This window comes from Vulpes vulpes, chromosome X (genome assembly GCF_048418805.1).
Source record: "Vulpes vulpes isolate BD-2025 chromosome X, VulVul3, whole genome shotgun sequence".
In the NCBI taxonomy this organism is placed as follows: Eukaryota; Metazoa; Chordata; class Mammalia; order Carnivora; family Canidae; genus Vulpes; species Vulpes vulpes.
Window position 1 is genome coordinate 62,755,865 of NC_132796.1, and position 15,118 is coordinate 62,770,982.

Here is a 15,118-nt window from a genome sequence, read left to right on the forward strand (position 1 = left end):
GACTGGAGAAATAATTATCATGGAAAGGGATGTCAAAAGATGTTGTAGCATTACTTATATCAAGCAAAATAGACTTTAAAACAAACACTGTAACAAATTACACAAAAAGATACTATATGATAATAAAGGTGACAATCCAACAAAAGGATATAACAATTGTTTTTTTTTGTTTTTTTTAAAAGATTTATTTATTTATTTTTAACTTTTTTTTTATTTATTTATGATAGTCACAGAGAGAGAGAGAGAGGCAGAGACACAGGCAGAGGGAGAAGCAGGCTCCATGCACCGGGAGCCCGACGTGGGATTCGATCCCAGGTCTCCAGGATCACGCCCTGGGCCAAAGGCAGGTGCTAAACCGCTGCGCCACCCAGGGATCCCAGGATATAACAATTGTAAATATTTATGCACCCAACATGGGAGCACCCAAACACGTACAACTCTTAATAACAAATATAAGGAACTAATTGATAGTAATATAATCATAATAAAGGACTTTAACATATCATTTACATCAATGTACGATCATCCATGACCCAGCAATTGCACTATTAGATATTTACCCAGAGGATACAAACTTTGTGAACTGAAGGGGCCTTTTCTCCCCAATGTCCACAATAAGAATGTCCACAATAAGAAATGTCCACAATAGCCAAACTATGAGAAGACTCCAGATGTCCACTGGCAGATGAATGGCTAAAGAATATGTTATATATAGATGATATAGATATATGCATACACACACACACTATAGAATATTATTCAGCCACCAAAAAGGATGAGCTCTTACCATTGACATGAGCTCTTACCATTGACATTGACGTGGTTGAAACTGGAGGGTCTTATGCTGAGTGAAATAAGTAAATCAGAGAAATACAATTATATGATTACACTCATGTGGAATTTAAGAAACAAAACAGGATCACAGTGGAAGGGAAGGAAAAATAAAATAAGACAAAAATCAGAGAGGCAGACAAATCATATAAGACCCTTAAGTATAGGAAACAAACTGAGGGTTGCTGGAGGGGAGGTGGTGGAAGATGGAATAACAGGGTTATGGGCATTAAGGAGGGCACATGGGGCAATGAGTACTGAGTGTTATATGCAACTAATGAATTAGTGAACTCCACATCTAAAAGTAATGATACACTAAATGTTAACTAATTGAATTTTAATGAAATAAGTTACAAAAAAAGAGAAAGAAAATCAATTAGGAAACAGTGCGGTTTTGTTTTTTTCTTGTTGTTTTGTTTTTTTTATAACTTTATTTTTTATTGGTGTTCAATTTGCCAACATATAGAATAACACTCAGTGCTTATCCCATCAAGTGCCCCCCTCAGTGCCCATCACCCAATCACCACCACCCCCTGCCCACCTCCCTTATACCACCCCTAGTTTGTTTCCCAGAGTTAGGAGTCTCTCATGTTCTGTCTCCCTTTCTGATATTTCCCATTCATGTTTTCTCCTTTCCCCTTTATTCCCTTTCACTATTTTTTATATTCTCCAAATGAATGAGAACATATAAGGTTTGTCCTTCTCCAATTGACTTACTTCACTCAGCATAATACCCTCCAGTTCCATCCACGTCGAAGAAAATGGTGGGTATTTGTCGTTTCTAGTGGCTGAGTAATATTCCATTGTATACATAGACCACATCTTCTTTATCCATTCATCTTTCCATGGACACCGAGGCTCCTTCCACAGTTTGGAAATTGTGGACATTGCTGCTAGAAACATCGGGATGCAGGTGTCCCGGCGTTTCATTGCATCTGTATCTTTGGGGTAAATCCCCAGCAACGCAATTGCTGGGTCGTAGGGCAGATCCATTTTTAACTCTTTGGGGAACCTCCACACAGTTGTCCAGAGTGGCTGCACCAGTTCACATTCCAACCAAAAGTGCAAGAGGGTTCCTCTTTCTCCACATCCTCTCCAACATTTATTGTTTCCTGCCTTGTTAATTTTCCCCATTCTCACTGGTGTGAGGTGGTATCACATTGTGGTTTTGATTTGAATTTCCCTGATGGCAAGTGATGCAGAGCATTTTCTCATGTGCTTGTTAGCCATGTCTATGTCTTCCTCTGTGAGATTTCTGTTCATGTCTTTTGCCCATTTCATGATTGGATTGCCTGTTTCTTTGCTGTGGAGTTTAATAAGTTCTTTATAGATCTAGGATACTAGCCCTTTATCTGATACGTCATTTGCAAATATCTTCTCCCATTCTGTAGGTTGTCTTTGAGTTTTGTAGACTGTTTCTTTTGCTGTGCAGAAGCTTTTTATCTTGGTGAAGTCCATAGTTCATTTTTGCTTCTGTTTCTCTTGCCTTCATGGATGTATCTTGCAAGAAGTTGCTGTGGCCGAGGTCAAAAAGGGTGTTGCCTGTGTTCTCCTCTAGGATTTTGATGGCATCTTGTCTCACATTTAGATCCTTCATCTATTTTGAGTTTATCTTTGTGTATGGTGCAAGAGAGTGGTCTAGGTTCATTCTTCTGCATGTGGATGTCCAATTTTCCCAGCACCATTTATTGAAGAGACTGTCTTTCATGCAGTGGATAGTCTTTCCTCCTTTCTCGAATATTAGTTGGCCCTAAAGTTGAGGGTCCACTTCTGGATTCTCTATTCTGTTCCATTAACCTATGTGTCTCTTTTTGTGCCAGTACCACACTGTCTTGATGACCACAATTCTGTAGTACAACCTGAAATCTGGCATTGTGATGGCCCCAGCTATGGTTTTCTTTTTTAATATTCTCCACGCTATTCGGAGTCTTTTCTGATTCCACACAAATCTTAAAATAATTTGTTCTAACTCTCTGAAGAAAGTCCATGGTATTTTGATAGGGATTGCATTAAACGTGTAAATTGCCCTGGGTAACATTGACATTTTCACAATATTAATTCTTCTAATCCATGAGCATGGGATATTTTTCCATCTCTTTGTGTCTTCCTCAATTTCTTTCAGAAGTGTTCTGTAGTTTTTAGGGTATAGATCCTTTACCTCTTTGGTTAGGTTTATTCCTAGGTATCTTATGCTTTTGGGTGCAATTGTCAACGCGATTGACTCCTTATTTTCTCTTTCTTCAGTCTCATTGTTAGTGTATAGAAATGCCTGGGCTTCTGGGCATTGATTTTTATCCTGCTACACTGCCAAATTGCTGTATGAGTTCTAGCAGTCTTGGGGTGGAGTCTCTTGGGTATTCTATATACAGTATCATGTCATCTGCGAAGAGGGAGTGTTTGACTTGTTCTTTGCATAATTGAACGCCTTTTATTTCTTTTTGTTACCTGATTGCTGAGGCTAGGACTTCCAGTACTATGTTGAATAGCATTGGTGAGACTGGACATCCCTGTCTTGTTCCTGATCTTAGAGGAAAGGCTCCCAGTGCTTCCCCATTGAGAATGATATTTGCTGTGGCCTTTTCGTAGATGGCTTTTAAGATGCAGAGGAATGTTCCCTCTATCCCTACACTCTGAAGAGTTTTGATCAAGAATGGATGCCATATTTTGTCAAATGCTTTCTCTGAATCTATTGAGAGGATCATATGGTTCTTGTTTCTTCTCTTGCTGATATGATCAATCACATTGATTGCTTTTTGAGTGTTGAACCTTGTGTCTCGGGGATAAATCCACTTGGTCATGGTGAAGAATCTTCTTAATGTATTGTTGGATCCTATTGGCTAGTATCTTGTTGAGAATTTTTGCATCCATGTTCATCAGGGATATTGGTCTGTAATTCTCCTTTTTGGTGGGGTCTTTGTCTAGTTTTGGAATTAAGGTGATGCTGGCCTCATAGAACGAGTTTGGAAGTATTCCATCTCTTTCTATCTTTCCCAACAGTTTTACTAGAATAGGTATTGGTTTCTTCTTTAAACGTTTGATAGAATTCCCCAGGGATGCCATCTAGCCCTGGACTTCTGTGTCTTGGGAGGTTTTTGATGACTGCTTCAATTTCCTCCCTGGTTATTGGCCTGTTCAGGTTTTCTATTTCTTCCAGTTCCAGTTTTGGTGGTTTGTGGTTTTCCAAAAATGCGTCCATTTTTTCTAGATTGCCTAATTTATTGGCGTATAGCTGCTTATAATATGTTTTTGAAATCCTTTCTATTTCCTTGGTGTGGGTAGTGATCTCTCCTTTCTCCTTCATAATTTTATTAATATGAGTCTTCTCTCTCTTCTTTTAGTAAGGCTGGCTAATGGTTTATCTATCTTATTAATTCTTTCAAAGAACCAATCCTGGTTTTGTTGATCTGTTCCACAGTTCTTCTGGTCTCGATTTCATTGAGTTCTGCTCGAATCTTTATTAACTCTCTTCTTCTGCTGAGTGTACGGTCTATTTGCTGTTTTTTTCTATCTCCCTTAGGTGCAAGGCTAGATTTTGCATTATAGTTCTTTCGAGTTTTTGGATGGATGCTTGTATTGTGATATATTTCCCCCTTAGGACTGCCTTTGCTGTTTCCCAAAGATTGTGAATGGTTGTATCTTCATTCTCATTAGTTTCTATGAATCTTTTTCATTCTTCTCTAATTTCTGGTTGACCCTTTCATCTTTTAGCAGGATGGTCCGTAACCTCCACGTGTTTGAAATCCTTCCAAACTTCTTCTTGTGATTTAGTTCTAATATCAAAGCATTATGGTCTGACAATACACAGGGTACGTTCCCAATTTTTTGGTATTGGTTAAGACCTGATTAGTGACTCAGAATGTGGTCTATTCTAGAGAAAGTTCCATGTGCACCTGAGAACAATTTGTATTATGTTGCATTTTGATGTAAAGTTCCGTAAATATTTGTGAAATCCATCTGGTCCAGTGTATCATTTAAAGCTCTTGTTTCTGGGATCCCTGGGTGGCGCAGCGGTTTGGCGCCTGCCTTTGGCCCAGGGCGCGATCCTGGAGACCCGGGATCGAATCCCACGTCGGGCTCCCGGTGCATGGAGCCTGCTTCTCCCTCTGCCTATGTCTCTGCCTCTCTCTCACTGTGTGCCTATCATAAATAAATAAAATTTAAAAAAAAAAAATTTAAAGCTCTTGTTTCTTTGGAGATGTGCTTAGAAAACCTATCGTTTGTAGAAAGAACTACATTTAAGTCACCAAGTATAAGTGTATTATTATCTAAGTATGTCTTAACTTTGGTTATTAATTGATTGATATACATGGCAGCTCCCACATTCAGGGCATATATATTGAGGATTGTTAAGTCCTCTTGTTGGATAGATCCTTGAAGTATGATATAGTGTCCCTCTTCACCTCTCACTACAGAGTTCGGGATAAACTTTATCTGATATGAGGATGGCTACCCCTGCTTTCTTTTGAGGACCATTTGAATGGTACATGGTTCTTCTGCCTTTTATTTTGAGGCTGGAGGTGTCCTTCTGTCTAAAATGAGTCTATTGTAGACAGCAAATAGATGGGTCCTGCTTTTTTATCCAGTCTGAAACCCTGCGCCTTTTGATGGGGTCATTAAGCCCATTCACGTTCAGAGTTACTATTGAAATATATGAATTTTGTGTCCTCATGATACCTATTCAGCCCCTGTTTTTGTAGATTGTTTCCTTGGACTTCCTCTTTCTTTTAAAGGATCCCCTTTAATATTTCTTGCAGAGCCAGTTTGGTGGTCACATATTTTTCAGTTTCTGCCTATCTTGGAAGCTCTTTATCTGTCCTATTCTGAATAGGAGCCTTGCTTGATAAAGTATTCTTGGCTGCAGGTTCTTCTCATTTAGGACCCTGAATGCATCTTGCCAGCCCTTTCTGGCCTGCCAGGTTTCTGTGGAGAGGTCTGCTGTTAATCTGATATTTCTCCCCATAAAAGTTAGAGATTTCTGGTCTCTTGGTGCTTTAAGGACCTTCTCTTTATCTTTGGAATTTGCAAGTTTCACTATTAAATGTCGGGCTGTTGAATGGTTTTTATTGATTTTACAGGGGCATCTCTCTATTTCCTGGATCTGAATGCCTGTTTCCCTTCCCAGATTAGGAAAGTTTTCAAATATTATTTGTTCAAATACATATTCTGGACCTCTATTCCTTTCAGCACCCCCGGGAACCCCAATTAAACGTAGGTTTTTCTTCCTCAATGTGTCATTTAATTCCCTTAATCTATCCTCATGATCTTTAATTTTTTTATAATCAATTTATTTTTTATTGGTGTTGAATTTGCCAACTTACAGAATAACACCCAGTGCTCATCCCGTCAAGTGCCCCCCTCAGTGCCCATCACCCATTCACACCCCCCCCCGCCCTCCTCCCCTTCTATCACCCCTAGTTCATTTCCCAGATTTAGGAGTCTTTATGTTCTGTCTCCCTTTCTGATATTTCCCACACACTTCTTCATGATCCTTTAATTGTTAGTCTCTTTTTTTCCCTCATTTTCCCTCTTTGCCATCAACTTGTCTTCTATGTCACTCACTCTTTCTTTCACCTCGTTAACCCTCGTTGTTAGGACTTCTAGTTTGGATTGTGTCTCATTCAATTGATTTTTAATTTCTGCCTGATTAGATCTAAATTCTGTAGTCATGAAGTCTCTTGAGTCCTTTATGCTTTTCTCTAGAGCCACCAGTAGCTTTATAATATTGCTTCTGAATTGGCTTTCTGACATTGAATTGTAATCCAAATTTTGTAACTCTGTAGGAGTGAGGACTGTTTCTGATTCTTTCTTTTGAGGTGAGGTTTTCCTTCTACTCATTTTGCTCAGTGCAGAGTGGCCAAAAACATGTTGTATTAGGAAAAGGAGAAAAAGAGAGAAGAGAGAGAAGAGAAAGAAGAAAAGATAAAGAAAAAAAAAGGAAAAACAAGAAGAGAAGAAAGAAAGGGGGGGAAGCAAACAGAAAACAAAAAATAAGGAGGAGTATCCTCTGATTCTATATACTGTAAATACCTCGACTTCCCCTGGAACTTTCCAGTGTTGCCTGGTCAATAAATTGTTTTTCTCCTGTTCGTCTAACTGGTCTTGGGTGCGGGGGGGGGGGGGGTGGACGGGCCTGCTGTGCTGATTCTCAGGTGTCTGCACTTGGGGGAGCTGCTCAGTCCCCTGCCTGGTGCAAGGCTCAGTGAAAGTTGTTTAACCTGTTTATCCTGTGAGGCCACTGTGAGGCTTAGTGGGGCTTGTTTATCCTGTGAGGCCCCCGGAGAAACAACAACAGTGGCACTGGCCAGCTCTCCAGCCCTGGAGTCAGCTCCTACAGTAACTACGGGAGCTCTCAGTCTGCAGGGGCCTGGATGCTCCGGGGGCCGGGGCGGTGATCTGCACAGCTTGGGGCCACCGGGTGGCAGGAGTGTCCTTGCTGTCCTGTGCCCTCCTGGCTTCTGCCTGTCCCGGAGGGAGCGCCAGATCATGGGCTGTGTTCCTTGGCGCCCTGGGCTCTTGGGCCGTGCTGCTGGAATCGCCCTCCCGCCCAGCTCCCTCTACGTGGCGCCTCTGCCAGAACCGCCTCGGAGCTGCTCCCAGGTCTACCCGGGCGGGTGCTGCCGCCCTTTAGGGAGCTCGGCCGAGGTTGTGTGGCGCTCTCTCCCTGGGGCACAGTTCCACTATTAGAGTCCCTGGGAGCCTGAGGGCATCCCCGCCCCTCCTGGGGTCCTGCTCTAACTCCCTGAGCTGTCCTTTCCACCCGAGAAGATTGTTGAAGCTCCAGCTTCTCCAGGATGGGGCTCTCCTGTCCTGGGGGCACTCACCGTGGCCTTAGCCTGGCTCCTCGCAGGGCACCTCCCCCTTAGATGCCTTTTGTTTCTTTTTTCCCCCGTCTTCCTACCTTGATAGAAGCGCGAACTCTTCTCACTATAGCATTCCAGTTGTTCTCTCTTTAAATCTCAAGCAGAATTCATAGGTTTTCAGGATGATTTGAAAGTCATCTAGGTAATTTGGTGGGGACAGGTGACTTGGGGACCCTTCTCTTCCGCCATCTTTCCCCGCCTCCCTTTCTACCAGTGAACAGTGTGGTTTTGAATGACACACTGGACCGGATGGATTTAACAGAAGTATTCAGACCATTCCATCCTACAACAGCAGGATACACATTCTTTTCAAGTGCACATGGAACATTCTACAAAATAAGGCACATGTTAGGTCACAAATCAAGGATCAAAAAATGTTTTAAAAAAGTCATAGCATGCAACACTTTTAACCACAGTGCTATAAAACTAGAAATCTATCAGAAGAAAAAAATCTGGAAAGAGCACAAATACATGGAGGTTAAATAACATGCTACTAAACAATGAGCGGATCTACCAAGATATTAAAGAAGAGATTTTTAAAAATCACATAGAAACAAACCAGTCCAAAGTCTTTGGGATGTAACAAATGTGGTTTAAAGAGAGAAGTCTATAACAATATAGGCCTACCTCAAGAAGTAAGAAAAATCTCAAATACATAACCTAAGCTTACATCTAAAGAGAGTTAGAAAATAAAAACAACACTCAAATTTAGCTAAAGTAAGAAATAATAGATTAGAGCAAAAATAAATGACATAGAAACTTAAAAAAAAAAACCAATAGAACAGATCAATGAAACCAGGACCTGGTTCTTTGAAATGATCAACAAAATTGATAAGTCTTTAGCAAGATTCAACAAAAAGAGCAAGAGGACCCATATAAACAAGCAAACGAATAAGAGAGGAGAAATAAGAACCAACACCACAGAAATACAAACAATTGTAACAGAAAATTATGAAAACCTGTATGTCAGCAAATTATCCAGGAGCAAATGACCTCACACATGAATTCTACCAAATGTTTTAAGAATAGTTAATACTTACTTTCCTCAAACTATTCCAAAAAATACAAGAGGAAGGAAAACTTTTAAATTCATTTTATGAAGCCAGTATGATCCTGATACCAAAACCAGACACATAAAAAAGAGAACCACAGGCCAATATCTCTCATGAATATAGATGTAAAAATCCTCAACCAAATATTAGCAAAGTGAAAAAAATATTAGCAAAGTGAATCCATTAATACATTAAAATAATCATACACCACAACCGGGTGAAATTTATTTCCAGGATGTAAAAGTGGTTCAATATTTGCAGAAATGTCAATGTTATAATCATTAAAATAAGAGAAAGGATAAAAAGCATATGATCATTTCAATAGATACAGAAAAATCACTTGACAGAGTACAGTATCCATTCATGATAAAAATCCTTAGCAAAATAAGTTTAGAGGGACCATACCTCAACATAATAAAGACCTTATATGAAAAACCCAAAGCAAACATCATACTCATTGTTGAAAAACTGAGAGCTTTCACCTAAGGTCAGGAACAAGACAAGGATGCTGACTGTTACTGCTTTTATTCAACATAATACTGGAAGTCCTAACCACAGCAATTAGAATACATAAAGTAATTAAAGACATCCAAATTGGTAAGGAAAAAGTAAAACTGTCACTATTTGCAGATGACATGATATTATATATACAAAACTCTAAAGACTCCACCAAAAAAACTGCTATAACTAATAGATGAATTCAGTAAAGTCACAAATACAAAATCAACATACAGAAATTAACATTCTTATACACTAATAAAGCAGCAGAAAGTCAAATTAAATCCCATTTACAATTGTACCCCAAACAGTAAGATATCTAGGAATAAAGTTAACCAAAGAGGTAAAAGACCTGTACTCTATAAACTATAAAACATTGCTGAAAGAAAATTCAAGATGACACAAAGAAGTGGAAAAACATTCCATTCTTATGGTTTAGAAGAACAAATATTGTTAAAATGTCTATACTACTCAAAGTAATCTACACATTTAATGAAATCCCTATGAAAATACCAACAGCATGTTTCACAGAAACAATCCTAAAATATTTATGGAATCACAAAAGACTCAGAATGGCCAAAAGAATACTGAAAAAGAAAAACAAAACTGGAGGTATCACAATTCCAGGTTTCAGGCTATATTACAAAGTGGTAGTACCTAATACAGTATTGTACTGGTATAAAAAAAGACATATATGTCAGTGGAACAAAACAGAAAACCCAGAAATAAAACCACAATTATATGGTTTGTCTTTGTCAAAGAAGAAATAAATATACAATGGGAAAAAGGAAATCTCTTCAACAAATAGTATTGTGAAAACTGGACACCAACATGCAAAACAAAGAAATTAAATCACTTTCTATCACTATATACAGAAATAAACTCAAAATATATTAAAAGCTTAAATGTGAGACTTGAAACCATAAAAATCCTTGAAGAGAGCATAGGCAGTAATATCTGTGATATTTGGCGATAGCAACTTTTTTCTAGATATGTCTCCTAAGGCAAAGGAAAGAAAAAGCAAAAATACACTATTGAGACTACATCAAAATAAAAAAAATAGAATATTATTCAACCACAAAAAATGGAATGAATTCTTGCCATGTGCAATAATGTGGATGGAGCAAGAGAGTATAACACTAAGGAAAATAGGTCAGTCAGAAAAAGACAATACCATGTGATCTCACTCGTGGAATTTAAGAAAGAAAACAAATTAATAAATGAAGAAGATAGATAGATAGATAATGAGAGAGAGGGAAAGAGAAAGAGAAATCAAGAGAATAAACTGATATTTACCAGAGGAGAGGTAGGTGGGAGTATGGGGGAAATAGGAGTTGGGGATTAGAGTACATTTATATTGAAATAAAATAAAATAAAATGATAAAGTTCTATAAAACTATAATAACTAAGACAATATGGTATTGGAGAAACAATAGACATATATAGTTCAATGGAATCTGAAGAGAAAGTCCAGATACAAACCCACACAAATATGATCAATTGACTTTTTAAAAATTGAAGTACAGTTAACGCATGTTAAATTAGTTTCAGGTGGTTTTTGTTTGCTTGCTTTTATTGGTAACTTTTGACAAAGATGTAAAGCCAATTTAATGGAGAAAGGTGAGTCTTTTTAACAAATGGTATTGGAACAACTGAATATACTCATGGAAAAATTATAAACCTCAACCTAAACTTCTATTGTATGCAAAAGTTAACCCAAAGTGAATTATTGACCTAAGTGTAATGCTGTAAAACTCATGAAAGAATATATAGGAGGAAATTTTAATACCCTTTTGTTAAGCAAAGACTTTTTAGATTGGCATCAAAAGCAAAATTCATAAAAGAAAAAACTCACTAAATTGGATTTCATGAAAATTAAAGTTTGTTCTGCTAAAGACACCATAAATAGAGTGAGTAGATAGCTGTAGTCTGGCCGAAAATATTTGTAAATTGTATATCTGACAAAATACTTGTATCTAGAATACATTAAATGAACCTCCAGGGATGCCTCAATGGCTCTGTCAGATAAGTGTCAGCCTTCAGCACAGATCATGATCCTGGGGTACTGAGATGGAGCCCTGAGTGGGGCTCCCTGCTCAGCAGGGAAGCTGCTTGTCCCTCTCCCTTTGCCCCTCCTCCTGCACTTGTGCTTGTGCTCTCCTTCTCAAATAAATTTTTTTTTAATTAAAAGAACTCCCAAAACTCAACAATGAAAAAATAAACAACCCACTTCTTAAATATGGACAAAACATTTTAACAGAAAGACAATTCACTAAAGAAAATAAATAGGTGAAAAGTAAGCACATGAAAAATGCTCATCATGAGTCAGGGAAATCCAAATTAAAACCATGAGCTACTATTAAATATCTATTGGACTACAAATAAATAGTAATCAAATTCTGACACTACCAAGTTCTCAAAAGGACAAGGAGCAATTGGAACACTTTTATCATTGCTGTTAGAAATACTGTAGAGCCACTTTTCAAAAGAGTTGGGCAGTTTTTTATAAAGTTAAATATATGGGCAGCCCTGGTGGCTCTGCGGTTTAGCGCCACCTTCAGCCCAGAGCCTGATCCTGGACACCGGGAATTGAGTCTGATGTCGGGCTTCCTGCATGGGGCCTGCTTCTGCTTCTGCCTGCCTGTGTCTCTGACTTTCTCTCTCTCTCTCTCTCTCTCTCTCTCTCTCTGTCTGTCTCTCTAATGAATAGATAAATAAAATTTTTAAAAAAATAAAGTTAAATATACACTTACTTTGAGACCCATCAATCACACTTCTGGTACTTATCCTAGAGAATTTGAAACTTATATTCACACAAAAGCCTGCATGCAAGTATTTATTGCACCTTTATTCATAATTACCCAAAACTGGAAAGAATCCAGATGCCCTTCAACTGTTTTTGGAAAGAGTGATTATTATATTTGTAACAACATGGATGAATTTTGAGTGCATTTTACTAAGTAAAAGAACATGGACCCAAACACATGCATATTATGTTATTTCATATATGATTTTATGGAAAAGACAAATATATACAGACAATGGATACCAAGGATTAGTACTAACAAGAGGATTTAAATACAAAAGGGGAAACATGGGAAAATTCTTTATAGTTTTGCAATTGTTCTTTATCCTACCAGCACTGACAATTACAAGAATTCGTGAATGCATTAAAACTCATAGAACAGTACATCAATAGAAAAGTTAATTGTAATGTATGCCAACTAAGAACAATAATGAACAATGTTTAAAAATCCTGATAATCATTAGCTCTAGGACACTGATCATGATGGGCAGGGTGGGTATGCATGTAATTAGAAATATTTCAATCTCTTTGGTGGATACTTTCTTGGGGAGTTAATGAAGGGGAAGGACAGTGTTATCTGTTAGGTTATGAATTACTAAGAGATTATACCCAAAGAAAACCATAGCTATTAGCAAGTTGACATAACTTACTCTGTGAATATGGAAAAGTCTTTTAGGAGACCATATTCCCTGGTTATCAGTCCATTATAGACCTTCCTTCAATTCCCACATTTGTGTAGCTATATAAAATACGTTGATTAAAAAAAATAAAATATGTTGATTTTTTTCAATGTCATAATTTTTTCATTTAAATTCAATGTGCCAACATATAGTATAATACCCAGTGCTCTTCCTATCAAATGCCCTCCTTAGTGCCTGTCACCCAGTCGCCATATCCCCCCACCTTCCTCACCTTCTGCAACCCTTTGTTTCTCAGAGTTAGGAGACTCTCTTGGTTTCTCTTCCATTCTATTTTTCCCCCAGTTTCCCCCCTTTCCTTTATAGACCCTTTCACTATTTCTTATATTCCACATTTGAGTGAAACGGTATAATGATTGTCTTTTTCTGGTTGACTTATTTCACTCAACATAATACCACCCAGTTCCATCCATGTTGAAGCAAATGGAAGGTATTAGTCCTTTATGATGTCTGAGTAATATTCCATTTTATGTATATACTGCATCTTCTTTGTCCATTCATCTGTCAATGGAAATCATGTCTCTTTCCACAGTTTGCCTATTGTGTACATTGCTACTATAAACATTGGGGTGCAGGTGTCCTGTCACTTCACTACATTTGTATCCTTGGTAAATACCAAGTAGTGCAATTGCTGGCTCATAGGGTTGCTCTATTATTAAATTCTTGAGGAACCTCTACACTGTCTTCCAGAGTGGCTGTACCAGTTTGCATTCCCACCAACAGGGCAAGAGGGTTCCCCCATCTCCACATCCCCTCCAATATTTGTTGTTTCCTGTCTTGTTAATTTTCCCCATTCTCACTGTGTGAGGTGGTATCTCATTATGGTTTTGATCTGCATTTCTCTGGTGGCAAACGATGTGGAGCATTTATTCATGTGCTTGTTGGCCATTTGTAGGTCTTCCCAGGAGAAATGTCTGTTTATATCTTCTGCCCATTTAATGACTAGATTGTTTATTTCTTGGATATTGACTTTGATAGGTTCTTTATAGATCTTGACTACTAGCCCTTTATCTCATATGTCATTTGAGAATACCCTCCCCATTCTGTAGGCTGACTTTTAGTTTTGTTGATAGTTTCCTTTGCTGTGCAGAAGCTTTTTATCTTAAAGAAGTCCCAATCATTCATTTTTACTTTTGTTTCTCTTGCCTTCATAGATTTTGTCTTGCAAGAATTTGCTGTGGCCAAGTTCATAAAGGTTGTTGCCTGTGTTCTTCTCTATTATTTGGATGGATTCTTGTCTCACATTAAGACTTTTTAACTATTTTGAGTTTATCTTTGTGTATGGTGTAAGAGAATTGTACAGTTTCATTTTTCTGCATGTGTCTGTCCAACATTCCCAACACCATTTATTGAAGAGACTGTCCTTTTTCCAGTGGATATTCTTTCCCACTTTGTGGAAGATGAGTTGACCATGGAGTTGAGGGTCCATTTCTGGTTCTTTATTCTGTTCCATTGATTGATGTGTCTTTTTTTGCATCAGTACCATACTATCTTGATGATCACAGCTTTGTAATACAGCTTGGAGTCAGGGATTGTGATAAACCCACCTTTGGTTTTCTTTTTCAACATTCCTCTGGCTAGTCAGGATCTTTTCGGGTTCCATACATATCTTAAGATTATTTGTTCCAACTTTGTGAAGAAAGCCGATGGTATTTTGATCAGAATTGCATTGAATGTGTAAATTGCTCTGGGTAGCATAGACGTTTTCACAATATTTATTCTTACAATCCATGAGCATGGAATGTTTTTCTATCTCTTTACATCTTCCTCAATTTCTTTCATAAGTCTTCTGTAGTTTTTAAGGTATAGATCCTTTCCCTATTTGGTTAGGTTTATTCCTAGGTATCTCATGGACTTGGGTGTAATTGTGAGTGGGATTGATTTCTTAATTTCTTTTTCTTCAGTCTCATTGTGCAGAAATGCCACTCATTTCTGCATATTGATTTTGTATCCTGCCACGTTGCTGAATTGCTATATGAGTTCTAGCAATGTTGGGGTGGAGTCTTTCGGGTCTTATATATGCAGTATCATATCATCTGTGAAGATGGAGAGTTTGGCTTCTTTACCAATTTGAATACCTTTAATTTCTTTTTGTGGTCTGATGGCTTAAACTAGGACTTTTAGTAGTATGTTGAATAACAATGGTGAGAGTGGCCATCCCTGCTGTGTTCCTGATCTTAGGGGAAAGGCTCTAAGTTCTTCCCCATTGAGAATGATATTCACTGTGGGCTTTTCATAAATGGCTTTTATGATATTGAGGAATGTTTCCTCTATCCCTACACTTTGAAGAGTTTTAATCATGAATGGATGCTGTATTTTGTCAAATGCTTTCTCTGAATCTACTGAGAGGGTCATATGGTTCCTGTCTTTTCT